The 25,810-nt window shown below is 41.4% G+C and overlaps 1 protein-coding gene and 1 non-coding gene across 5 annotated transcripts in view; one reads left to right on the forward strand and one right to left on the reverse strand.

The window, feature by feature from the left end:
• PDE6D (phosphodiesterase 6D) overlaps positions 1–25,810 on the reverse strand; it is a 60,404-nt gene that overhangs the window by 26,637 nt on the left and 7,957 nt on the right. The gene's annotated exons all lie outside the window — the stretch shown is intronic.
• LOC119625461 (U6 spliceosomal RNA) lies at positions 9,703–9,811 on the forward strand. The gene has a single exon (XR_005241657.1). It is a non-coding gene; the product is annotated as a U6 spliceosomal RNA (small nuclear RNA).

Genomic DNA, 25,810 nt, shown 5'->3' on the forward strand with positions numbered 1-25,810 from the left:
CTGAGATCACACCACTGCACTCCAGCCTGGGTGACAAAGCTAGACTCCATCTCAAAAAACAAACAGTTAAAAATAAAAAAAAAAAGACAAAGATACCCATACGTACATCCACACCAGAGGGCCACTTGTTTGTAAGATATTTCAAAACTCTAAGGCTGTGCTTTCTTTTCTTTCTTTCTTTTCTTTCTTTCTTTCTTTTGAGACAGAGTCTCACTCTGTCGTCCAGGCTGGAGTACAGCAGCACGATGTCAGCTTACTGCATTCTCTATCTCCAGAGCTCAAGTGATCCTTCTGCCTCAGTCTCCTGGGGAGCTGCGACCAGGCGTGCGCCACTACCCTGAGCTAATTTTGTATTTTTTGTAGAGATGAGGTTTCACCATGTTGCCCAGACTGGTCTAAAGCTGTGCTTTTCTTAGTGGCCTTCGATATCCCATTGTTTTACTTTATTTATGTTTCAACCTTAGCTTTTTTCCCTTAGTAATATCAGAGTAAACAATATTCCAGTAACATCATTACAAAATTTCAATAGAGATCACTTGGACTCGGGAAGGGGAACATCACACACCGGGGCCTATCATGGGGAGGGGGGAGGGGGGAGGGATTGCATTGGGAGTTATACCTGATGTAAATGACGAGTTGATGGGTGCAGCACACCAACATGGCACAAGTATACATATGTAACAAACCTGCACGTTGTGCACATGTACCCTACAACTTAAAGTATAATAATAAATAAATTAAAAAAAAAATTTCAATAGAGAAATGAGGCAAGTGAAATTAAAGAGGAATTGCTCAAAGGACTAAGAGTTGTTTTTGGAAATTCCGTTTCTTGTCCTCTGTTGCCAGGGTGTTTATTTCTCACCCCGAGAATTACAGAGTTTAGGGTAGCGGAAAGATGCAGATGAGTTAATAGTTGGGGGGAGAGCTGCTGATGGTAGTGGTTTTGAACCCAGGTAACCAGAAAACAATGGTACTTTCTAAAAATTAAGGCATTCAAGGGAGAAAATCAATTATATTTTAGAGAGAAGAAAAGAGTTGGTAACAGTCTGGTGAAGGAGGTGGTTAAAAGGAGGCCCTTTAAGAACCTCAAGGATGAAATGGAAAAGTTAAAGTCCAATATGTAGGTGGTAGTGGTGCACATACATATACTAAAGTATACTTCAAGCTACAATAGTATGATACTATTAATACTAATAGCATAAAAATACATATTGATATACTAGAAAACCTAGGTGTGACTTGAGTGATGTTAATAAGACTTTTATATATGCTAAATTTCAAATCAGTTAAGAAAAATGGTTATGTCACACTACACACTATAATATGTTCCAATTGGCCAATTTCTTTAGATGCAAAGAAAATACAGGTGAATACTTATGTGACCTAAGTGAGGATGAGGAAGGCCTCTCTAAGGAGAAAAGCCAAAGAAGAAATGATAAAGATTAAAGTATATAATTCCATAAAATAAGTTCCGGATCTGAGTTGGGGGAGTAGGGTTTGGGATGGAGGTCAAAAGATACTCAATTGATGCTGGGTATGGTGATGAGCACCTATAATCCTAGCTATCTGGGAGACCAAGGTGAGAGGATCCCTTGAGCCCAGGAGTTTGAGGCCAGCTTGGGCAACATGGTAAAATCCCATCTCCCTCAAATATAAATACAATTGTAAAAAATTATTATAAAACAAAATTTAATAAAGAGTCTCAGGCTAGGTGTGGTGGCTCACACCTGCAGTCCTAGAACCTTGGGAGATGGAAGTAGGAGCATCACTTGAGCCCAGGAGTTCAAGACCAGCCTAGGCAACATAGTGAAACTCTGTCTCTAGAGAGACTCAAATAAAATTGGTTGTAATTGGCCGGGCGTGGTGGCTCATGTCTATAATCCTAGCACTTTGGGAGGCTGAGGTGGGTGGATTATGAGATTATGAGGTCAGGAGTTCGAGACCAGCCTGGCCAATATGGTGAAACTGTGTCTTTACTAAAAATACAAAAAAATTAGCTGGGCATGGTGGCGCATGCCTATAATCCCAGCTACTCAGGAGGCTAAGGCAGGAGAACTGCTTGAACCCAGGAGGTGGAGGTTGCTGTGAGCTGAGATTGCACCACTGCACTCCAGCCTGGGCAACAGAGCAAGACTCTGTCTCAGAAATAAATAAATAAATCGTTGTAATTAAAAAAAAAAAAAAAAAAATATATATATATATATATATTTTGTGGAGACAGGGTACCACTATGTTGCTCAGGCTGATCTTGAACTCTTGGCTTCAAGTGATCCTCCTGTCTCGGCCTCCCAAAGTGCTGGGATTACAGATGTGAGCCACAGTGCCCAGCCCTATTGTAATTTTTTACAAGGATAATTATTACCTGAATAATTAAACTTAATTTAAAAAGTAGTTCAGAAAGTAAAAACAGAAAATATTTTGTAACTCAAAGTCATGGTAAACGAAGGTAAGTCAAATGAAAACTAGAAAAATATTTATAATATGACAAGCAAAGAGACAAAGTCTTTCCTATATAATAAGCACTTATATATGATAAGAAAAAGAGAAACATCTCAAAAGAGCACTAGGCAAAATATGAGGGAAATGCAAATTTTCACCTGTCACACTGGCCTCCGAGCCCATCCCTTAGAGAAAGTGAAGGAGAAGCAGCTTAGTCCCCAGAGGGTTCCTGAGGAGGCTGCCTCCATGGGGGAGGGTCAGGTTTCAGTGAGGGTAGGAAGATGGAAGGAGGGCTCCATGAAGAGCTCCATGAGGTAGGGGAATTTTTTTTTTTTTTTTAATTATACTTTAAGTTCTAGGGTACATGTGCATAACGTGCAAGTTTGTTACATATGTATACTTGTGCCATGTTGGTGTGCTGTACCCATCAACTCGTCAGCACCCATCAACTCGTCATTTACATCAGGTATAACTCCCAGTGCAATCCCTCCCCCCTCCCCCCTCCCCATGATAGGCCCTGGTGTGTGATGTTGAGGTAGGGGATTTTGTTTATAATGGAAAGGGCTTTCTGACAGGACAGCAGTGGTATTGAGAACTGGGTGGAATATAAAGAAAGGAGATGACACCATCAGAAGGGACTGGTGCCTGGAGGAGTCTGCATTTTGGGAAAACAGGAAGTTTACAGAAGAGTCAGGGACCCACTTATAGCCTATTCTCAAGGTTTCTAATCTGGTGAAGGAGGTGACATTATTTTCATGCCAAAATTGCCGGAAAGCTTTGTGCCTTTAGACATTGCCTTTCATGATCTCCCCTGATCTTCCTTTCCAGATAGTCACCAGGTCCTGATATTTCTTCCACTGAAATGCACTGTCATGTTTCCACATTATTGTTGAACTTCTGCAAGAACTTCCTAACTGCTTTATCTCCCTCTCCATTCCAATCCAGTCTGCATACTGCTGCCAGACTAATTTTTCTCAAATATCACTTGTATCATGTCACCTTCCTGCTCAAAACCTTTCAATGCTTCTCCCCTCACTGGATCAAGTCTAGACACCCTAGATCAACATCCTTAATTGTGCAGGTTGTCTCCACCTGAAAAAACACATGCTCCAGCTAAAGAGGATCAATCACTATAACCTGTCCCTATATGTGACAACATCTCTTCAAACCTTTTTTGTTTTCCCTACTCTTGATTTCCTCTCCTCTCTTCTCTTTACTTATCCATATTCTGGCATTCTTTCACATTAGTTTCACTCCCTCTCCTCCCATCAGTAGTCAACATAGTTAAAGCACAGGTGTAGTCTCATAGCCCTGGGTATAATCATGGCTCTGCCATTTAACAGTTAAGTGGTCTTGGGCTTTCTTATGGCTTAGTTTGCCTCAACTCTGTAATGTAATAAAGACATGATTTTTGTGAAGATTCAATAAGATGCCATGTATAAAAATAACAGAACATCTGGAACACAGTAAGTACTCACTAGATTAGTATTAATATTGTCCAAATGTACTCTTTTCTCTGAGTATATAGGCTTTCTTACTAGCTTTTGTGCACTATTATTTTTCTCTTACATTTAAACTTTTAATATTTAGGTGTTGTTTCCTCATACTTGACTTCATGTCATTACAGTCAGTGTGCCAAGCCCTGTATTAGGGGCTTTACATATACAAAATCCTGTGAATTGGGTCTCATTACATCTATTACTTCATTTTCTGGATGAGAAAACTAAGTTTTACAGATATTAAAAACCTTAATATTAAAGAGCTGGGAAATAGTGGGATAAAGATGCAGGCAATACTTTTGGTTGACTTTTTTTTTTTTTTTTGCTGGGTTTTTTTTTTTTTTTTGAGATGGAATCTCACTTTGTCACCTAGGCTGGAATGCAGTGGTGTGATCTCAGCTCACTGTAACCTCTGCCTCCCAGGCTGAAGCGATTCTCCTGCCTCAGCTTCCTAAGTAGCTGAGATTACAACGCCCGCCACCACGCCCAGCTCATTTTTGTATTTTTGGTAGAGATGGAGTTTTGCCATGTTGGCCAGGCTGGTCTTGAACTCCTGACCTCAGATGATCTACCTGTCTTGGCCTCCCGAAGTGCTGGGATTACAGGCGTGAGCCATTACATCCAGCCTGGACATGTGTGGCCCCTTGATCTTTAAAAAAAATTTTTTTTGGCTGGGTGCAGTGGCTCATGCCTGTAATTCCAGCACTTTGGGAGGCTGAGGCAGGTGGATTACCTGAGGTCAGGAGTTTGAGACCAGCCTAATCAACATGGTGAAACCCCATCTCTACTAAAAATACAAAAATAGCTCGGCGTGGTAGCAGATATCTGTGATCCAAGCTACTTGGGAGGCTGAGGCATGAGAACTGCTTGAACCCGGGAGGCGGAGGTTGCAGTGAGCTGAGATTGTGCCACTGCACTCCAGCCTGGGCAACAGAGCAAGACTCCATCTTAAAAAAAAAATTTTTTTTTTTTTTTTTGGTAGAGATGGGGTTTTGCCATGCTGCCCAGGCTGGTTGCAAACTCCTGAGCTCAAGCAGTTCACCTGCCTCAGTCTCCCAAAGTGCTGGGATTATAGGCGGGAGCTATGGTGCCTGGCTGGAACTCATTTTAAATAGCAATTTGGCACATATTGAAATGTGGTATATATTCTGGACCAATCTTAAATCGTATACATATGTATTAAAATTTTGAGACAGGTCTCACACTGTCACCTAGGCTGGAGTGCAGTAGTGTGATCCCAGCTCACTGCAGCCTTGGACTCTCGGGCTCAAGCGATCTTCCGCCTTAGCCTCCTGAGTAGCTGGGGCTACAGGCATGTGCTACTGCACCCAATTGGTTGTAGAGACAGGATCTTACTATGTTGTCCAGGCTGGTCTCAAACTCCTAGGCTAAAGCGATCCTCCTCCCTTGACCTCCCCAAAGCATTGGAATTATAGGCATGGGCCACCTTGCCCAGCCTCACTTTTTAAAAGTAAAAAAACTATTACTTAGGATGAACAAATTCCAAGCTGACAACTACAGATAGTTTTTGACTAATGGTTAAGAAACCACAATAAAACTCTAGGGCAATAACTTTGCTATGTATCCAAAAATGAAACATGTATCTCACTCATTTAATTTACTGAATATATTAGCATTTGTGGCCAGTGAAATATATATATATAAAAAACAGAGAGTCTTGCTATGTTTCCCATGCTGGGTTTGAACGCTTGACCTCAAGGGATCCTCCGTCCTGGCCTCCCAAAGTGCTGGGATTACAGGTGTGAGCCACCACACCAGGCCCAGAGACATATTATTATTATTTTTTTTTCTGAGACGGAGTCTTGCTCTGTCGCCCAGGCTGGAGTGCAATGGTGTGATCTTGGCTCACTGCAACCTCTGCCTCCTGGGTTCAAGCGACTTTCCTGCCTCAGCCTCCTGAGTAGCTGGGATTACAGGCATGCACCACCATGCCCAGCTAATTTTTGTGTTTTTAGTAGAAATGGGGTTTCACCATGTTGGCCCGGCTGGTCTTGAACTCTTGACCTCATGATCCACCTGGCTGAGCCTCCCAAAGTGCAGGGATTTCAGGTGTGAGCCATTGTGCCCAGCCCGAGAAATATTCTTTAATTTTGTGTTTTCATATCTTATTTAAGAGTCAAGATACTATCCTGACAGGCAGTATAGTATACACACATCGTCAGATAAATCAAGTCTAAAAATCTAATCCTTGGGTAGGTACAGTGGTTTATGCCTGTAATTCCAGCACTTTGGAAGGCCGAGGTGGAAGGATTGCTTGAGTCTCAGTTCCACAGCTGCACTGAGCTATGATAGTGCCACTGCCCACCAGTATGGGTGGCAGAGTGAGACGCTGTCTCTAAAAATAAAAAAAATTTAAAAATCTAGCTGGGCATGGTGGTTGATGCCTATCATTCTAGCACTTTGGGAGGCCAAGGAGGGTGAATTCCTTGAGCTCAGGAATTCAAGACCAGCCTGGACAACATGATGAAACTCCATCTCTACAAAAAACACAAAAATTAGCCTGGCATAGTAGCATGCGCTTGTAGTCCCAGTTACTTGGGAGGCTGAGGTGGGAGGACTGCTTGAGCCCAGGAGGCAAAGACTGAAGCCGAGAATGCATCACTGTACTCCAGCCTGGGCCACAGCATGAGACCCTGTCTCAAAAAAAAAAAAAAAAAAAAAAAAAAAAAAAATCTAGTCCTCAAATTTTGATATAATTTTAGGTTTAAAGTTTCTTAATTATTTTTCTCCCCTGCAGAATAGTTACCAACTTCACAGTTGTTCTACACTTTTAAAAAAAGACTAGTTAAGTACAGTAGTGTAAAGACTTATTGATATTAAGTAATGATCATCACGTAATTGGTATAAAAGAAAAAACAAAGGTCAAATTAATCTGGATTTGTATATGACCATTTTGGATTATAAGAAAGCTGAATTGGACATTTCATTTGCCCAACATTTACTGAACACTTATGAGTGTTAGGCTCAGGGCCGGGATATACTATGATTAATAAGACACGGTTCCTGCACTGGTCCCTGGAGTTCTTCTCCAGGTAGGGAAACCACCAGGTAAAAGAGTAATTGCAATGCAATATGAGAAGGACTATCTATAATGGAGGCTTGTACAAAGTACCATCTTCAGCTTGCCTGTGATCAGGCCTTGTGAGATAAGATAAATATCAGTGTCTAAAACATGCTTCTGAAGCTGAATATCCACTCACTAACTTACATCATTTTTCAGCACTGTGCCACACCCAAGTGTCTCATCTCTTCCCGATTTGCATACCCAGACAAGATAGCCAAAGTCAATGGGGCCATAGTCTCAGGTTAAGGCACAAACTCAGATCAAACACTACTCAAAGGAACCTACATCCTTTAGGTACCAATAGGTACAACTTCTGAAGACTTTAGGTCATGACGTGCCTTGTAATCTTTCTTCTCAAGAATGCTAAGTTTAAAAGCTCAGTTAGAATTCAACTCTGTAAATAAAATATTAGGCCTAGGCCTGGCGTGGTGGCTCACACCTGTAATCCCAGCACTTTGGGAGGCTGAGGTGGGTGGATCACCTGAGGTCGGGAGTTTGAGACCAGCCTGACCAACATGGAGAAACCCCGTCTCTACTAAAAATACAAAATTAGCTGGTGGCGCATGCCTGTAATCCCAGCTACTCAGGAGGCTGAGGCAGGAGAACCACTTGAATCTGGGAGGCGGAGGATGCAGTGAGCCGAGATCGTGCCATTGCACTCCAGCCTGGGCAACAAGAGCAAAACTCCATCTCAAAAAAAAAAAAAAAAAAAAAAAATTACATATATAAAGCCTATTTCTCTGAAAATAAAACCTGTGCATTTCTGAAACTTTTATATACAGATTCTGGTAGAGAAATGTTTAAAAGAGGTAAAAATATGACGACAGAGCTTTTCTCCTGCAGAATAAGCCACTGTGTATCTTTATAAAAGTTCTCTAATTAAAGAACATGTCTCTTCCCTTTTTATCATAAAGAGACCATTAGCAAAATTACTCTCTTCCCCTATAACGCAAGCAGACTGGGGCAAGAACAGAACAGTTTTGGGGGCAGATCATTTCTTTTGTTGAAGTTGCTGGAGTGGTATTTATTCCCAAAGGTTTGGGAAAGAAGATATACTTGACTTTATTTGATTACAACATAGCTTGGCCATCATACACCACTGAGGTTTACAAGATGTTGCTCTAAGGATTTTCCAGCTTTCCATATCATAATGTACACATTAATGCAGAGGAAACTCAAACTGTAAAGATATACAGGTTGTCTTGAAGTACAATTCCAACCAAATCAATGGCTCCTTTATTTATTAAAGACAGGGTCTCACTCTGTCGCCCAGGCTGGAGTGCAATGGCACAAATGAAGCTCACTGCAGCTTTGAATTCCCGGGTGCCAGCGATTCTTCCCACCTCAGCTTCTTGGGAAGCTAGGACCACGGGAGCAAACTACTACACCCAGCTTTTTTTTTTTAATTTTTTTTTTTTATTTTTGAGAGACAGGGTCTCCCTCTGTTGTTCTAGGCTGATCTCTATCTCCTGGCCTCAAGTGATCCACCTACCTTGGCCTCCCAAAGTGTTGAGATTATAGGCATGAGCCACCACACCTGGCCCTAAACCGAAGATTTAAAGAGAAAGTTTAGAAATATAATTCCAGCCACAGGTTGCAATCCAAACATCATTAAGAATTCCCTGTGGTGAAGCATCTTCTGAGAAAGTGAAGTCAAGTTCTGTGTGTTAGGTTTAAGTGCTCAAAAAAAAAAAAAAAAAAAAAAAAAAGATAGTATTCAATTTACTATTGTTGTAAAAGCCTTAGAGAAGGGCTGATCTAACCTCACTTCCAGATATCTTTTCTTTTTTTGAGACAGGGTCTCACTCCCATTGCCCAGGTTGGATCACAGCTCACTGCAGCCTCAACTTCCTAGGCTCAGGTGATCCTCCCACCTCAGCCTCCTGAGTATGTGGGACTACAGATGTGCGCCACCACACCTGGCTAATTTTTTATATATTTAGTAGAGACAGGGTTTCGCCATGTTGCCCAGGCTGGTTTTGAACTCCTGGGCTCAAGCAACTCGGCCTCCCAACAGAGATCTCCTTTTAAACATGTCCCCTCCTGTGGACCAGGACAATTTCCAAACACTGAAAGTTTCAAGAATTAAACAATTTATTTTTTTTCTTTAGATGGAGTTTTGCTTTTGTTGCCCAGGCTGGAATACAAATGGCATGATCTAGGCTTACTGCAACCTCCGCCTCCCAGGTTCAAGCGATTCTCCTGCCTCAGCCTCCCCAGTAGGTGGGATTATGGGGGCGTGTGACCACGCCCAGCTAATTTTTGTATTTTTAGTAGAGACAGGGTTTCACCATCTTGGCCAGGCTAGTCTTGAACTCCTGACCTCAGGTGATCTGCCTGCCTCAGCCTCCCAAAGTACTGGGGTTACAGGCGTGAGCCACTGCTCCTGGCTAAACAGTCAATTTCTTAAAAACCCCATATCAGTATGTAAATAAAATTAAGGTAAAAATTCAGTTATCTTGGGTCAGGATTCACTTTAAACAATATAAAAGCCTAACTAATAATGTTTAATGGTATGTTCATAATGTATTGATATGTGAACAGGAAGAATATTTTTAAATTAAAAAGCAGTTTACAAAATATGTATAATGTGATCACAGTTATTAAAAATTATATTTACACATATATTTCCTTTACCAAAGGAATGACTGTTATAGAAAGTTTGGAAAATAGAGGACAGTGCTTGCTTGGGCAGCACATACACTAAAATTGGAATGATACAGAGAAGATAAGCATGGTCCCTTAAAAAAAAAGAAAACAAAGGACAAAACAGAAATAACTGTAATTTTATAACCCAGAGATTACTGGGTTTAATATTTTGATGTATATATTTCTTTTTTTTTTTTGAGACGGAGTCTCGCTCTGTCGCCCAGGCTGGAGTGCAGTAGCAGGATCTCAGCTCACTACAGGCTCCGCCTCCTGGGTTTATGCCATTCTCCTGCCTCCGCCTCCCAAATAGCTGGGACTACAGGCGCCCGCCACCTCGCCCGGCTAGTTTTTTGTATTTTTTAGTAGAGATGGGGTTTCACCGTGTTAGCCAGGATGGTCTCCATCTCCCGACCTCGTGATAAGCCAGTCTAGGCCTCCCAAAGTGCTGGGATTACAGGCTTGAGCCACCGTGCCCAGCCATATTTCTAATTTTTAATGCACATATGCTTCTCCCTAATAAATGTAACTGTAAAGGAGTTTTTTAGTTATTAGCTTTGCCTATCTACCTACCTACCTACCTGTCTGTCTGTCTGTCTGTCTAAAACGGCATCTTAGATAGACAGACAGATAGGTAGGTAGACAGTGCAGTAGTGCACATGGCTTACTGTAGCTTCAAACTGTTGGGTTCGAGGGATCCTCCTGGCTTGGCCTCCTGAGTAGCTAGGACTACAGGCACCCCCAGCTAATTTTTTTTTTTTTTTTTTTTTTTTTGTAGAGACAAGGTCTCACTATGTTGCTTAGGCAGGTCTCAAACTCCTGGGCTCAAGTGATGCCCCTACCTTGGCCTCCCAAAGTGCTGGGATTATAGGCACGAGCCACTGCATCTGGCCACATCAACTTATATATACCTTGTATTCTAAGAAGCTAGGGCAAATTATAAGAATCATATACAATAGTGGTTCTCAGCCTTGGCTGACTATCAGAATCACTTGGGGGAACTTCTAAAACTCCTGATTCCCGGACCTGACCTTTCAGACCATCTCCCATCTCTGGAGATGGAAGCCAGGCATCACTATTTTTCAGAGTTCCCCAAGTGATTCCACTGAAGCCAGGGTGGAGAACCACTACTTGACAAAGTGTCCCCTAATCCCTGACCCTTGAGCAAAAGGTGATTTACAACAGGGATTTCTTAAATTTTCATTTGCATACCAATCATCTGGAGATCTTGTTAAAACACAGATTCTGGTTCAGTAGGTTAGGGTGGGACCTGAGATTCTGCATTTCTAACCAGCTCCCAGATGGTGGCAATGCTACTGCCCCAGGGACCATCCTTTGAGTAGTTTTAGGGTACTAGAAAAGAAAACTCTCATAAAGAGTGAAAAGAAAAAAATTATAGCCACTAAAGCCCATACTCTACACCAGCAGACAGGGAGGGGTGGTCCACAATGGATGAACAGAGGGTTAAGGCTGGGAATTAAAAGATGTTTCTAGGCCAGGCATGGAGGCTCATGCCTGTAGTCCCAGCACTTTGGGAGGCTGAGGCAGGAAGACTGCTTGAGGCCAGGAGTTCGAGACCAGCCTGGGTAACATAGGGAGACTTCATCTCTATTAAAAAAAATAAAAATAAAAAAAATTAGCTGCGCATGATGGCACATGCCTGTAGTCCCAGCTACTTGGGAAACCGAGGTGGGAGGATTGCATGAGCCCAGCTGTCAAGGCTGCAGTGAGCTGGGTTCATGCCACTGCATTCCAGCCTAGGCGACACAGTGAGACCCTGTCTCAAAATGAAAAAAAAAAAAAGCAATTTTAAAGGGAAAAAAAGGGAAAAAGATATTTCTAGGAAATAAGATTTTGGAGATTGGAAAGGTTTGGAACAACACATTTTTTAGGGGGAAAAACAGCCGTTGGAGCTTATGTATTCGTGTGTACAAAGGAAAGCAAGCAAACATGGGGGAGAAGAGGAGTAGGCAGTGAGAGAAAAAGGTCAAATGTCTAAAAAATTGTTATGGAAAAAATAAACCCTTGGCTACAGTGCTGGAAAGGGATAGAGAAGCACTATAAAGGGATCTGTGGAATCTACTTCTCTGCCAAAAACATGTTTGGGAAGCAGAAAAGCTAATAAACTGAAGTTGGTGTAGATTAATAACCAACTTCCATCAACTCCCTCCTGGGGACATGAAGAGACCCCAGGAGTATAAGTCTCCCCTGGCAGTGCTTTAGGAACTAACAACAAACAGTGAATTACTGCCCAAATGCTTCTCTTTGTAAGCAATGAGAATGGCAAGAAGCTCAAACATGGCATCCCTTTGCGGATTCTTGGCAATATCCTTCTGGGAATTTCTAAACTTACAGGCAGGCTAGAGATATAGCCCCCAAAACAGGGAAAAACAGTGTTTTTCTCCTGAGGGCCTTCACGTAGAAATGAGAAATGTTTAGTATTTCTTAGAACAATAAGGTAAACATTTAATGTAAAGATATTCATAAGTCACTACCAGACTTTCATACTTTCAAAATAATTTCTAAGAACAATAAAACAGGAAAACCTTCATGTAAATTAGCTGGAGCAATTATTTGAATTAGCTGGTATACTTTATCAGCTAGTCCTTATCAAAGGGGTCACATCCAAGTAAATCTCTGTTTAAATCAATAGATGAAAGTAAGGGAAAGACTTTACCAAGATATGGAAAGAATTCTGTTGTCACATGATTTGTGTTACACATCACTTAGGTATACGAAACTCTGGCAGAAATGTACGCAGTCTTCACATTCAGTATCTATTTACTGTACAATGATGATGGCTAAGATGTACTGAGTACTAGATACTATCCTAATAATTTAGATATTATTCACGTATAAATTAATCCACATAACCCTATGAAATAGGCATTATTATTATAGCTCTTACATGGATGAGGAATCTGTGGTTTGAGGATGGTAAGTTTTTGCTTCATTTCATTGCTCAAAGGTCACAAAGCCAATAAGTGGTCAAGTTGGTTTTTGACTGCCTGATTCTAACATCCATGATTTTTAACTTTATATGACACCTCCAACTATCCTGCATAACCAATTGGTACCAGGGAGAGACTGAGGGATATAAGATGAATAAGTCATGATCCCTACACTTATGGTACAAGACAAGTAGTTCCTCTAGGACATGAGATTAGAAAGGCATTTCCAAATGCTCCAGGATACAAGATGCCAGATCAGATTATGCTGCTAGTGTATTCCACAGGTCAAAACCCATATACTTTTGGGGCCCTTGATTTTTAAACTTTTTTATATACCCTTAGTGGTTAAAAGGCGTATTTATAAAAAGGACATGCTGCAAGCCTAGTGACACTATTTTCTAGCTCAGGCAAGTTTTCCAGAAATTACTGAACCACATCAATTTATATAATAAAGGGGATAAAGCTATAACAATGTCCAGCTAATGGATCTAATATCAGTTGAGAGAATGATCTCTTCCATATTCAAGTGATAGAGTGTTGCCTGATAACTTGGTCCATGAATACATTAGAATGGAGACAGAAATGAGTCTAAGACTAAGGTTGTGGTCTCTCTTGAGACCATTTCTATAAAATCTCCAAAGCCTAAAGGGAAATCACATTCATTGCATTAGCCCAACAATGGCTATAAATCAATACTTCTTAACCTATGGTTCATAATCAATGCAGACAGATAAAGTCTTAACTATTTTGCATTTCTCAGGGCTAGCTTTCTAACAGTCTTGTTTAACTTAACTGCAGACAGTATAAGGCCAGGGCAAAGGTGAACAATATTTCCAGCCTTATCTGGCATTTAGCTATATTCATAGTTTAAAGGTAGTCCTCAAAGAAAGAAGAGGCAGGGTAAAAGAGCTAATATTTGAGTACCCACTTTCAATATATATGTCACGTGCTGTGCTAACAGCCCCTCTTTTTTATTTTTCAATCTTAATACTCATACCCACATAAAACAGTGGTGCTCCCAGCAGTCAAGTATCTTTCTCAGGAATTCACAGCTGCTAAATAACATAGCTAACATTCAGACAGAGGTCTGTTCACACTACATACCCTTGGGAACAGAAAGGCTCCAGGGAACTGCAGGGTCCTGGGTACCTTTGTGACGACATTCTTCCAGGGCTAGAAGAGCTGAGAGAACTGATGAGAGGGTGAAAAAGGCAAGCAGACTCCCTCAAACATACCATGGAAATGGCCCTTTTGCCCTTCCTAACAATGTTCTCTTGGGGATATGCTTAGTAGAGAAGGAAGATGATGTATTGAGTTATTGACTTTGTATTGATCCACATTGAAAACAAAATTCCATTTACAACAAAACTTCCCTGTTGTAACTTGCACTTAAATATTGTGAGCTTGCCGGGTGCGGTGGCTCAAGCCTGTAATCCCAGCACTTTGGGAGGCCGAGGCGGGTGGATCACGAGGTCAGGAGATCGAGACCATCCTGGCTAACATGGTGAAACCCCGTCTCTACTAAAAACACACACACAAAAAAACTAGCCGGGCGTGGTGGCGGGCGCCTGTAGTCCCAGCTACTCGGAGGCTGAGGTGGGAGAATGGCGTGAACCCGGGAGGCGAAGCTTGCAGTGAGCCGAGATCGCACCACTGCACTCCAGCCTGGGTGACACAGCGAGACTCTGTCTCAAAAAAAAAAAAAAAAAAAAAGATTGTGAGCTTAAATATTTCAAAATAATGATCTCCATTGAGTATAGCTATATGTGTGGCTATTAAAAAGTAGACCTCCTCTTTTCTATTCCTTGAATGAAACCATGATATATTTTTTTTAATCTGAAGCAGACTCAAGGACTAACTTTTTTTTTTTCTTTTTAGACACAGTCTTGCTCTGTTGCCCAGGCTGGAGTGCAATAGTATAATCTCGGCTCACTGCAACCTCTGCCTCCTGGGTTCAAGTGATTCTCCTGCCTCAGCCTCCTGAATAGCTGGGATTACAGGTGGGCACCACCATGCCCAGCTAATTTTTGTATTTTTAGTAGGGACAAGGTTTCACCCTGTTGGCCAGGCTGGTCTCGAACTCCTGACCTCAAGTGATTCACCTGCCTTGGCCTCTCAAAGTGCCGGGATTACAGGTGTGAGCCACCGCGCCTGGCCTAACAATTTGGTTTTAAGAACTGAAGACTTGTAGTGTTGTAAGCAGCCCAAACTTATCTTAATGGACACAGAAGGCTTGTTTCAAAGTTTTTCATAAAAATATTTCTTACCCTATTCAGCTAATCTTCTGAGAGGACACAGAGGAAACAAGAAAATCTCAGACAGAGATCTTAGGTGCAGTGGCTCACACCTGTAATCCCAGCACTTTGGGAGGCCAAGCTAGGAGGATCACCTGAGCCCAGGAGTTCAAGACCAGACTGTGAAACGTAGTGAGACCTCATCTCTACTAAAAAAAAAAAAAGAAAAAGAAAATCGCAGGCAGAGAAAGCATTTGGCGGTATGGTCTGTACCGCAACATGGAAAAATGCACTGGTTCTAAGAGCAGTTGTCAATATTTGAAATTAATCCTAGCTGACTATAGATCTGCTCATGAGAGCTAGTTTAAATAAATAGGTTGACATCTTTGTGCAGTCATTTAGAGCAAGTTTTACATATTCAGCATGATCAAAAGTATATTTGCATAAATTCAGACAGGGGATTTATTAGTATTTATCTGTCTTGCTAGGGAGCCAAAGGAACAGTATTCACAGTGAATGATGACAAAAAGTTTGTTTTACGTGGAGGACAGCATTATTGCAGTAATCTTGAGTTTCTCACTTAATCATTTCCCTCCAACTCTCCAAAGAGAGCTTCTATTCTCCTTTTTTCCTTGCCTACTACTATAATCATTCCAGTCGTCTCATTCATGTATTTATTGCACAAACATGTATTGAGGTACTGTGTATCGGGTGCAAATATTGGGGATTCCACACTCAGAATGTGGCCCACAGACTGGTCCTGGTCTGTGAATCCATTTGCTACCAGCCTGTGACACGTGTTTAAAGTTTTTAATAATAATACAGCAGAATAATTTATTTGTTGATTTCAATAATAATTTTTAAAAACTTTTATGTCATTTTTTAAAACCTTTTTTTTTTTTTTTTTTTTTTTTTTAGAGACAGGGTCTCACTCTGTTGCCTAGGCTGGGGTGCAGTGATGTGATCACAGCTCACTGTAACCCCATACTCCTGGGCTCAAATGATCTTCCTGCTTCAGCCTCCTGAGTAGCTGGGACTACAGGCATGTGCCACCATGCCTGGATAATTTTTAATTTTATTTTTGGTTGAGACAGAGTCTGTGTTGCTCAGGCTGGTCTTGAATTCCTGGGCTCAAGTGATCCTCCCACTTTGGCCTCCCAAAGTGCTGGGATTACAAGCTTGAGCCACCCAGGCCTGGCTTTATGCTATTTTTCTAATAATGAATCTCACTATATTTTACAAAAATATTGGTCTATGAAGGATTAGAAGTAAAAACCCAATTCTTTGCCAGCTATAGTTTAAGCAGCATTGTTCTAGGAGACAGGAAGAGTAAGATAAGGCTTTTGCTCTTGACAAGGTCTTAGTCTTGTGTGAGTGTTCAATAAAAAGTCTTGCCAGGTGTAGTGGCTCAAGCTTGTAATCCCAGCACTTTAGGAGACCAAGGTAGGAGGATCGCTTGAACCCAGGAGTTTGATACCAGCCTGGGCAATATAGTGAGACTGTGTCTCAACAACAACAACAAAAATTAACTACATGTGGTGGTGTGTGCCTTTAATCCCAGCTACTTGGGAGGCTGAGGGCAAGACTGTGCCACCGCACTACAGCCTGGGCAACAGAGAGAGACCCTGCCTCCAACAACAAAAACTCTTTCCATCCTCATACACATTTTTGAGGAACACAGAAAGTTTAGGCTTTGTAAATAGGTCTGGGGAATATTAATTTTTTTCTAATGAGCTATTAATAGGTTAAAAGGACAACAGAGAAGGGTGAGATAAGAAAGGCTGTCAACAGAAAGGATAGTTTGATAAAGAACAGGAAATCAACAGGCAACCAGGAGGCCAGCAGGTATAACAAATTGCTATATGCCTTAGGTGAAGAAGTCAAAAGGGCAAATCAAGGCTTACTGGAGGAAGACACTGAGTCCAGTCTCTGCCATACATTCCATTCTCCAGAGTGTTGTTTGTTGTAGCATCACCTCCTATCCTGGCCACTTGTTTATACCTGTGTCATAGCACTTTTTGGAGAGTACCATGAATATATTAGTTTGCAAGTCAAATTCTACAAGTTGCAAGTCAAATAAATATATTATTTATCTTTCTCTTCTCAGTGCTCAGCATGTAACTGGCATTCAAATATGTGTTGAACCACACTAAGCAATAGAGGGCAAGTTTATAAGAATTCTCTTCAGGCTAAGCAATCAGAAGAGATGCTTTAAGGGTCTAGTAGACTGCAGAAAGGGCAATTTAGGCTGGGGCGCAGTGGCAGATGCCTGTAATACCAACACTTTGGGAGGCCAAAGCAGTAAGACTGCTTGAGCCCAGGAATCCAAGACCAGCCTGGGCAACATAGTGAGATTCCATCTCTACCAAAGGAAAAAAAAAAAAAAGAAAAGACAAATTAGCCATACAGTGGTGCGTGTCTGTAGTCCCAGCTACTCAGAAAGCTGAGGCAGGAGGACTGCTTGAGCCCAGGATTTCAAGGCTGCAGTGAGCCATGATCTCACCACTGCACTTCAGCCTGGGTGGCAAAGCAAGATCCTATCTCCAAAAAAAAAAAAAAAAAAAGTGGGGGGGGGGGGGCAACTACTTAAACCTGCAACTCAGAAAGAAAAAAAAAAAGCAAAAACCAACCCACCAACCAACCAAAAAACCTCCACTCTCCCTAAGGAGAACAACTAAGTCAGTCAGCTGAATTGCAAGTAACAATATATTAGAATTTAAAAGCCCATTCTGCATTAAGTTTGAATTCATGACTTGACAGAGTACTCATAAATTATATATGGGCATGTGGCTCTGAGTAATTTCAAGGTAAGTATATTTTTCAGACAAAATGGCTGACTAAGCATATAATGATATATGCTAATGTCTACTATGGCAGACCAGAGCAATATGAGGCAAAGCTTCAAAATCAAGGTCACATGCATAAAGAAAAACTTCTCCCTTCTCATTACTTTGGGGTGGAAGCAGCTGCAATGACTAGCAGTAAACAAACGGAGTTTCTATTTGGTGGCATCCTGAGCATTTTCATTACAGGGCTTTCTTTACTCTGTTTTCATAGTTTTTGGTTGTGGCTTTTTTCTTCCTGTTCTCTATCTTTTCACACTCTGCCTTTATGATCTCTCCCTTCTCAAACTCTCTCCTCCTTGTTTCCTTTCTGAACTCATTTCCTTCTCTTACTCCCACTTTCTTCATTAATTCTTAAATACCACTTAGTCAGAGCCCTCTTATGCTTCTGCCTTAGTGTTGGTTATACAGAGCATTCTGCCTTTAGTACCTTCTTAATGACTAATTCTAATTCATGGCCATTTAAATGCATTTCTCCACCCAATAATTTCCCAGTGATTTTCCTATTTATGGGGGATAAAGTGAGAAAATATAAATGGATCTCTGAGAACCCAGGTTTCAGTATCCTTGAAACATAATATGCAGCATTGTAATCAGTGGTGATATCCCTGTGAAATAATACTCTTGTGCTGGCAAAGTTACTGTGCTTGGAAAGTATACAATCAAAATTCAAACTGGCCTGGGAAACAGTGGAGGCAAGTAATTTAGTAATGAGAAAAAGATCAGTATTATGAAACACAATACAGTCTTCTCCCTAGCAAAGTCAAACAATAAAACAAACCTCTCTTTTAGTCAGCCCATTATCCTACTGACATGTACAGTTATGTGCCTGGAACTGGTCAGAAACAAGCTAGAAGAGACATATCCAAAGAGATTCTTAGAGGTCCCTTTGCACTTTTATTTGCTTCCCAGCACCTCCTGATTGAAGAAGAGATAATACAAGGCCTTTTCCCAAGGGCATGTTCCCAAAAGGGCCACTGTTTCTTTCAGGTTATTTGGAGGCACAGGGATATTGCCTTGAATCCTATCAAAATCTACATCCAGAGATGCCTGAATTTCACCCAGTTTTTAAAAAATGCTATAGTATTGGGAAGAAACTCAACTCCTTCAAATTATAACCCTTAAAAAAATAAAAGCTGGCTGGACAGGGTGGCTCATGCCTGTAATCCCAGCACTTTGGAAGGCCGAGAAGGGCGGATCACCTGAGGTCAGGAGTTTGAGACCAGTTTGGCCAACTGAAACACTGTCTCTACTAAAAATACAAAAATCAGTTGGGCGTGGTAGTGCACGCCTGTGATCCCAGCAACTCGGGAGGCTGAGGCAGGAGATTGCTGGAATCCGGGAGGTGGAGGTTGCAGGGAGCCGAGATCATGCCACTGCACTACTCCAGCCTGGGCAACAGAGCAAGACTCCGTCTCAAAAAAAAAAAAAAAAAAAAAAAAAAAGGCAAAGTCAAAGATGATTTTGGTTTTCCAGCTAATAAGTGTCATCTGGGGGGTTTCTTCTGTTGTCACTCCAAGAGCCACAATTAATTCCCAGAATTATGAAAAAGGGCTTTCAGGTATCTAAGCTGAAGTAAAAAACAATCACTAAGGCTCTGACTTTTCTGATATCCTGAAACATGAAATCTATAAATTTACAAAACAGATCGCAATGCTAAACTTTAAAGCAAAGGTAAATAATGATTGTAATAATGTAATAGCAAGCATAGTGAATTTGAAGAGCTATGGTTTTTAAATTGAGTTGGCATGTATTATTTCATTCAAATTTCATAACATCTCCATCAAACAGCATGCATTATCCTTGCTTTTTTTTTTGAGACGGAGTCTCACTGTCGCCTAGGCTGGAGTGCAGTGATGCGATCTCGGCTCACTGCAAGCTCCACCTCCCAGGTTCACGCCATTCTCTTGCCTCAGTCTCCTGAGTAGCTGGGACTACAGGTGCCCACCACCATGCTCGGCTAATTTTTTGTATTTTTAGTAGAGATGGGGTTTCACCATGTTAGCCAGGATGGTTTCCATCTCCTGACCTCATGATCCATCCTACTTGGCCTCCCAAAGTGCTGGGATTACGGCGTGAGCCACGGCGCCTAGCTGCATTATCCTTGTTTTACAGCTATTAAGTGACTTGTACAAAGTCAGATGGCTTAAATAAGTGATTTCCATTATGTAATGAATTCTATCTACCCACTCAAGCTGCTCCCTTAATATCTGCTTTCTTAGGTCACCAGATTTCTTGAAAGAGTAATCTATTCTTGCTGACTTTATTTCCTCATATATTTTATTCATTTTCCAATCTTGAAAGATTATACTTTTGTTTCTTTATTCTTTTTTTTTTTTTTTTCCAGACAGGGTCTTGCTCTGTGGCCCAGGATGGAGTGCAGTAGCCAGTGGCACAATCTTGGCTCACTGCAACCTCTGCCTCCTGGGCTCAAACGATACTCCTACCCCAGCCTCCTGAGTAGGTGGGACTACAGGCACACGCTAGCATGCCTGGCTAATTTTTGTATTTTTGGTAGAGACAGGGTTTCACTATGTTGCCCAGGCCGGTCTCAAACTCCTGAGCTCAAGGGATCCATACACCTTAGCCTCCCAAAGTGTTGGGATTACAGGTGTGAGCCACTGTACCCTGCCACTATCTATTATTGTTAAAAGATCACAATGACCTATAAGGTATCATAGGACTCTCAGCTGATTCTTAAATATCATTAATGAATAAAATTTTGATGAATTCCAAGGATTTGTTTGGTCCTTATCCTTCCTTATTCCTGACTCCAACTCACTCTTGAAATACTTTCCTTCCTCTTTGTTACTCCGTACTATTATAAAGATTAAACTAGGCACCACCTCATCTTTTAAGATCCTATTCAAGTGATAATCCCTTGTTGTTGTTGTTGTTGTTGTTGTTGTTGTTGAGATGGAGTCTCCCTCTATCGTACACGCTGGAGTGCGGTGGCATGATCTTGGCTCACTGCAACCTCCACCCGGGTCCAAGCGATTTTCCTGCCTCAGCCTCTCGAGTAGCTTGGATTACAAGCGTGCAACACCACACCCAGATAATTTTTGTATTTTTAGTAGAGACATGGTTTCACCATTTTGGCCAGGCTGGTTTCCAACTCCTGACTTCAAGTGATCCACCCGCCTCGGCCTCCCAAAGTTCTGGGATTACGGGCATGAGCCACCGCGCCCAACGTCAAGTGATAATTCTTGAAGTCTTCCACAACACCCCTAGTAGTAGTCATCCTTTCTCTGAGTTTCCACAGCACTTGATACTACTAGGCACTTCACACATTGTATTCTGATTGTTATGGTCTCTTTCTCTCTCCCTTATATAAGTTATTTGGTCATGGAAACTGGCTTATCATTTTCTTTTTTGAGACGGAGTTTCGCTTTTGTTGCCCAGGCTAGAGTGCAATGGCATGATCTCAGCTCACTGCAACCTCTTCCTCCCGGGTTTAAGCGATTCTGTCTCAGCCTCCCGAGTAGCTGGGATTACAGGCACATGCTACCATGCCCGGCTCATTTTTGTATTTTTAGTGGTGACAGGGTTTCATCATATTGGTCAGGCTGGTCTCCAACTCCTGACCTCAGGTGATCCACCCACCTTGGCCTCCCAAAATGCTGGGATTACAGGCGTAAGCCACTGCGCCTGGCCTGGTTTATCATTTTCTATCTCTTTGGTTTAGCAGATGATATACCACGTACAGATTCTGTTAACAAATGTCTGAATGAATGGCCAGTAAGTGGCAGCACTATGACCAGAATGCAGCTCTTCCTTTGTCTTTGCTCCTTAGGCAGAAGATGGCTCAAAAGAAATGAAGGCTTACAGTTACATTTCTCACTTCCTATTTCATGAAAATGCTGAATCTCAGATTTAGTCTCTTTTTCTTAATCTTTATCAGTGACCTGGTGAAGAACTATACTTTTCACACAGAGTAGTCACCTAGGTAGCAGTGCCACACATGGCATAGTTATGACTATCCTACAATTTGCTCTTTCTCTCATACACACACACACATATACACACACAGATATATACATATATATACACACAGATATGTATATATACACATACACACACACATACATACACACACACACATATATATAGTTTGTAGAGATGGGGTCTTGCTCCGTTGCCCAGGCTGGAATGAAGAGACACAATCATAGCTCACTGTAGCCTCAAATTCCTGAGCTCAAGTGATCCTACTGCCTCAGCCTCCTGAATAGCTGGGACCACAGATGGGACCACATTTTTTAACAGAGAATCACAGAAAAAGAAATAGTCTGTTAGATTCTTATCTCAATCCACAAATACTTAATGGACCTTTTAAACAAACCCTAAATGCATAATAACACTCTGTAACAGGAATCCTCGAGTTGGTTCTATAAGCTACCCACAATATACTTTCACCTGATATTTTTCACAGATGTTTAAGAAAAGGTTTCAGGATGAAACTGAAATAAGCTGGTCACAAGGTAGCCTTGTGTATGTATTCTGAACAATGCCAGGAAATGTTTGTTTATCCATGTTAGTATCCAAGACTTTTTCACTTTTTTTTTTTCTATTAACGAGATTATCTGAATTGCTCATCTGAAAACAACTTCACCATGGGATAAATTTTGTGTTACTTTATTGGATAAAACTATATGGACACAATCTTGTGCTTATCAGACTTGAGTAACAACCTCCTATGTTTGATCATCACTGAAGTTGCTTATCAGACCCCTATGAGTAGCCATCTCTTGACTACAGAGGCCGAAGTTTAAGAGGACTGTGCTTAAGATGAAAAAAATACGAAAACAAGAATATATCCACCTGCTGCTTAAGTATTTTCTGGAAAATGTATTTTTTTCCTCTGGTAACTCTTAATTGTTAAAAAATTCATTATCTTGGGCTAAACCCTGGCCCCTGTGTCTGGTGAATTGAGGGAAAAAAATAATATAGGGGACATGACCACATTAGAAGAGGATAATTTTCAACTGAAAAATAAATGTGGCTGTGACTTAAACACTGAGAAAAGGGCTGGGCATGGTGGCTTATGCCTGTTAATTCCAGCACTTTGGGAGGCCAAGGCAGTCAGATCACTTAAGCCCAAGAGTTCAAGACCAGCCTGGGCAACATGGCAAAATCTGGTCTCTAAAAAAATAACAAAAATTGGCTGGGTGTGGTGGCTCACTCCTGTAATCCCAGCACTTTGAAAAGCCGAGATGGGTGGATTGCCTGAGGTCAGGAGTTCGAGACCAGTCTGGCCAACATGGCGAAACCCCGTCTCTACTAAAAATACAAAAATTAGCCGGGTGTGGTGGCAGGTGTCTGTAATCCCAGGTACTCGGGAGGCTGAGGCAGGAGAATTGCTTGAACCTGGGAGGCGGAGGTTGCAGTGAGTTGAGATCGCGCCATTGCATTCCAGCCTGGGTGACAAGAGCGAGACTTTGTTTCAAAAAAAAAAAAAAAAAAAAAAACCCCCACAAAAATTAGCCAGGCATGATAGTATGCGCCTGTAGTCCCAGTTATCTGAGAGGCTGAGGTGGGAGGATCACTTGAGCTTAGGAGGTTAAGGCTGTAGTGAGCTGAGAAATTTTTTTTTTTTTTTTTTGCATAACTTCTGCCTCCTGGGTTCAAGTGATTCTTGTGCCTCAGCCTCCCAAATAGCTTCTGTGGGGTTTGCCATGTTGGCCAGGCTGGTCTTGAACTCCTGACCTCAAGTGATCTGCCCACCTAGGCCTCCCAAAGTGCTGGGATTACAGGCATAAGACACCTCACTCAGCCAAGCTGAGAAAAATTTAAAACTCAAAATTAATAATACAACAACAAAAGAATAAATTCTCCAGAGAGGCACCATGGTATACCGTAGAAAAGATGGATTTTTAAAAAACAAAACAAGGCTTAAATTAAGGTTCTGCCTTCATTTAAGTCACTGCCTCGTCGATCCTCAATTCCTTAATCTATAAAGTGAGGCTAACAATGAATAGGGTTGTTGTGATAACGCAGTAATATATCAGTTTTTTAAAAACCGAAAAGCAGTATAGCATTATGAGATATTACTAGACCACCCCCTTTCTTCTTGTGGCTATATGTACAGTGTTAATTTATATTAGAGCTATTCAGGTTTCATTCTCTGAATGTTATCTAAATTCAAAGGCAATAATTGCTCTCCTTTATTCTGAATCAGTTGTATCCACAATGCACTAAACCAAACACTTCAATACTGAGTGTCTAAGAGTTGTGTCAAAAACAAAAAAGAAATAATCAGGTCACAAAAAACGTTTTGCCTATTTTAGGTGTAGAACACATCTCAATATAAACATTTGCTGAAAAGAGCACTTGTTAAGTAAGAGAGGCTGTCACCAAATCAAAGAATTGTAGTGCTGGAAAAGGATTTGAGTATTTCTGGAGATCATCTACCGTAATACACATTTGATACATACAAAATTTCCCTCTGCAACACTCGACAGACAGGCATCCATCTGCTGCTTAAAACACTTTCTGGAAAATATCTTTTTTCAGGTAACTCTACTAATTGTTAAAAACTGGCCTAAACTCTGTCACCTGTAATTTCTACCCTCCAAATCTTGTACTTCCTCTGAGAGCTACACAGCAACATTTAATTCTTCATCTTTAGAACAGTTTTTTTTTTTTTTTAACTTTAGAAGAGAACACTCATGTCCCTTGTCCAACTCTTTTCATCTTTAGGTTAAACTTCCTTCAGTTCCCCCATTATTGAATGTATGCCATGTTTCAAGCCGCCCTCCTTTGCACCAGCTCCACTTTTCCCTGCCTCCCTTTGCTGTAGACTAAACAAGCTCCCATGTGTCCTACAGTGAGACCATCACCTTCTTTGCCATAAACAGTGTGCTTTAATCCAATCCATTGAAATCTTTGTGGATACTGGACTGTAAGAAAATATATTTGCTTTTCTTCCCAGCTCCAAAATTATAAGCAGGTCAAAAGCAAAAAAGAATGCTGCTCTCAAAACTTTGACAATTTGAGTTTTACGCATTCAAGCAATTATTAGAATAGTCAGGCTGCTGGAGAAGATGGCCTTTAAAATTCCTTCTTATGATGCTAGGCTTTAGCTCAGGAATAGGGAGGGATAGATCTATAAGTCAAATCCTCTCATAACATGAGGATTTATGGATGCAGAATGCTGACAAGTGAGGCCTGGGAGGCAAAACTGAGGTCAACCCTAGTAAGAACCTAGAGCTTCCAAGCCTCAGAACCACTGCTAGTCCTTTATCAAATGTAGTGATGATTACAACTGGAATTCTTCATGAGAGTTTTACCGTGTTCTGTCCCATTTCTCCAGAAGTTACCATAATGTTTCATTATAAACCATATACACAACCCTGGGAAGAAACTTAGAAGGTCAGTAGAAGACTACATAAATATCTAATTATACTCTAACTTCCTTCCAAAAAGCAAAAGCAGGAATGCCTGTTTAAGAATCCTAAGGGCTGGGTGCAGTGGCTCACGCCTGTAATCCCAGCACTTTGGGAGGCCGAGGCGGGTGGATCACAAGGTCAGGAGATTGAGACTATCCTGGCTAACATGGTAAAACCCTGTCTCTATTAAAAATACACACACACACAAAATTAGCCGGGTGTGGTGGTGGGTGCCTGTAGTCCCAGCTACTCGGGAGGCTGAGGCAGGAGAGTGGCGTGAGCCGAGATTGCGCCACTGTACTCCACGTTGGGCGTCAGAGCGAGACTCCATCTCAAAAAAAAAAAAAAAAAAAAAGAATCCTAAGTAAGACCAGGTATGGAGGCTCATGTCTGTAATCCTAGCACTTTGGGAAGCCAAGGTGGGCAGATCACTCGATCCCAGAAGTTCGAGAGCAGCCTGGGCAACATAGTGAAACCCTTTCTCTACAAAGAAAAAATATGAAAATTAGCTGGGTATAGTGGTGCACACCTGTGGTCCCAGATACTCAGGAGGGTGAGGCAGAGGATCACCTGAGTCTGGGAGGTCAAGGCTGCAGTGGGCTATGATAGCACCAGCCTGGGTGACAGTGAGACCCTGTCACACACACAAAAAAGAATCCTAAGATAATCAATAGGACATTATATTCATTTAATCCATTCAAGATAACAATCAAACTCTCAAGAGTCCA

This window comes from Chlorocebus sabaeus, chromosome 10, assembly GCF_047675955.1.
Source record: "Chlorocebus sabaeus isolate Y175 chromosome 10, mChlSab1.0.hap1, whole genome shotgun sequence".
Taxonomy (NCBI): Eukaryota; Metazoa; Chordata; class Mammalia; order Primates; family Cercopithecidae; genus Chlorocebus; species Chlorocebus sabaeus.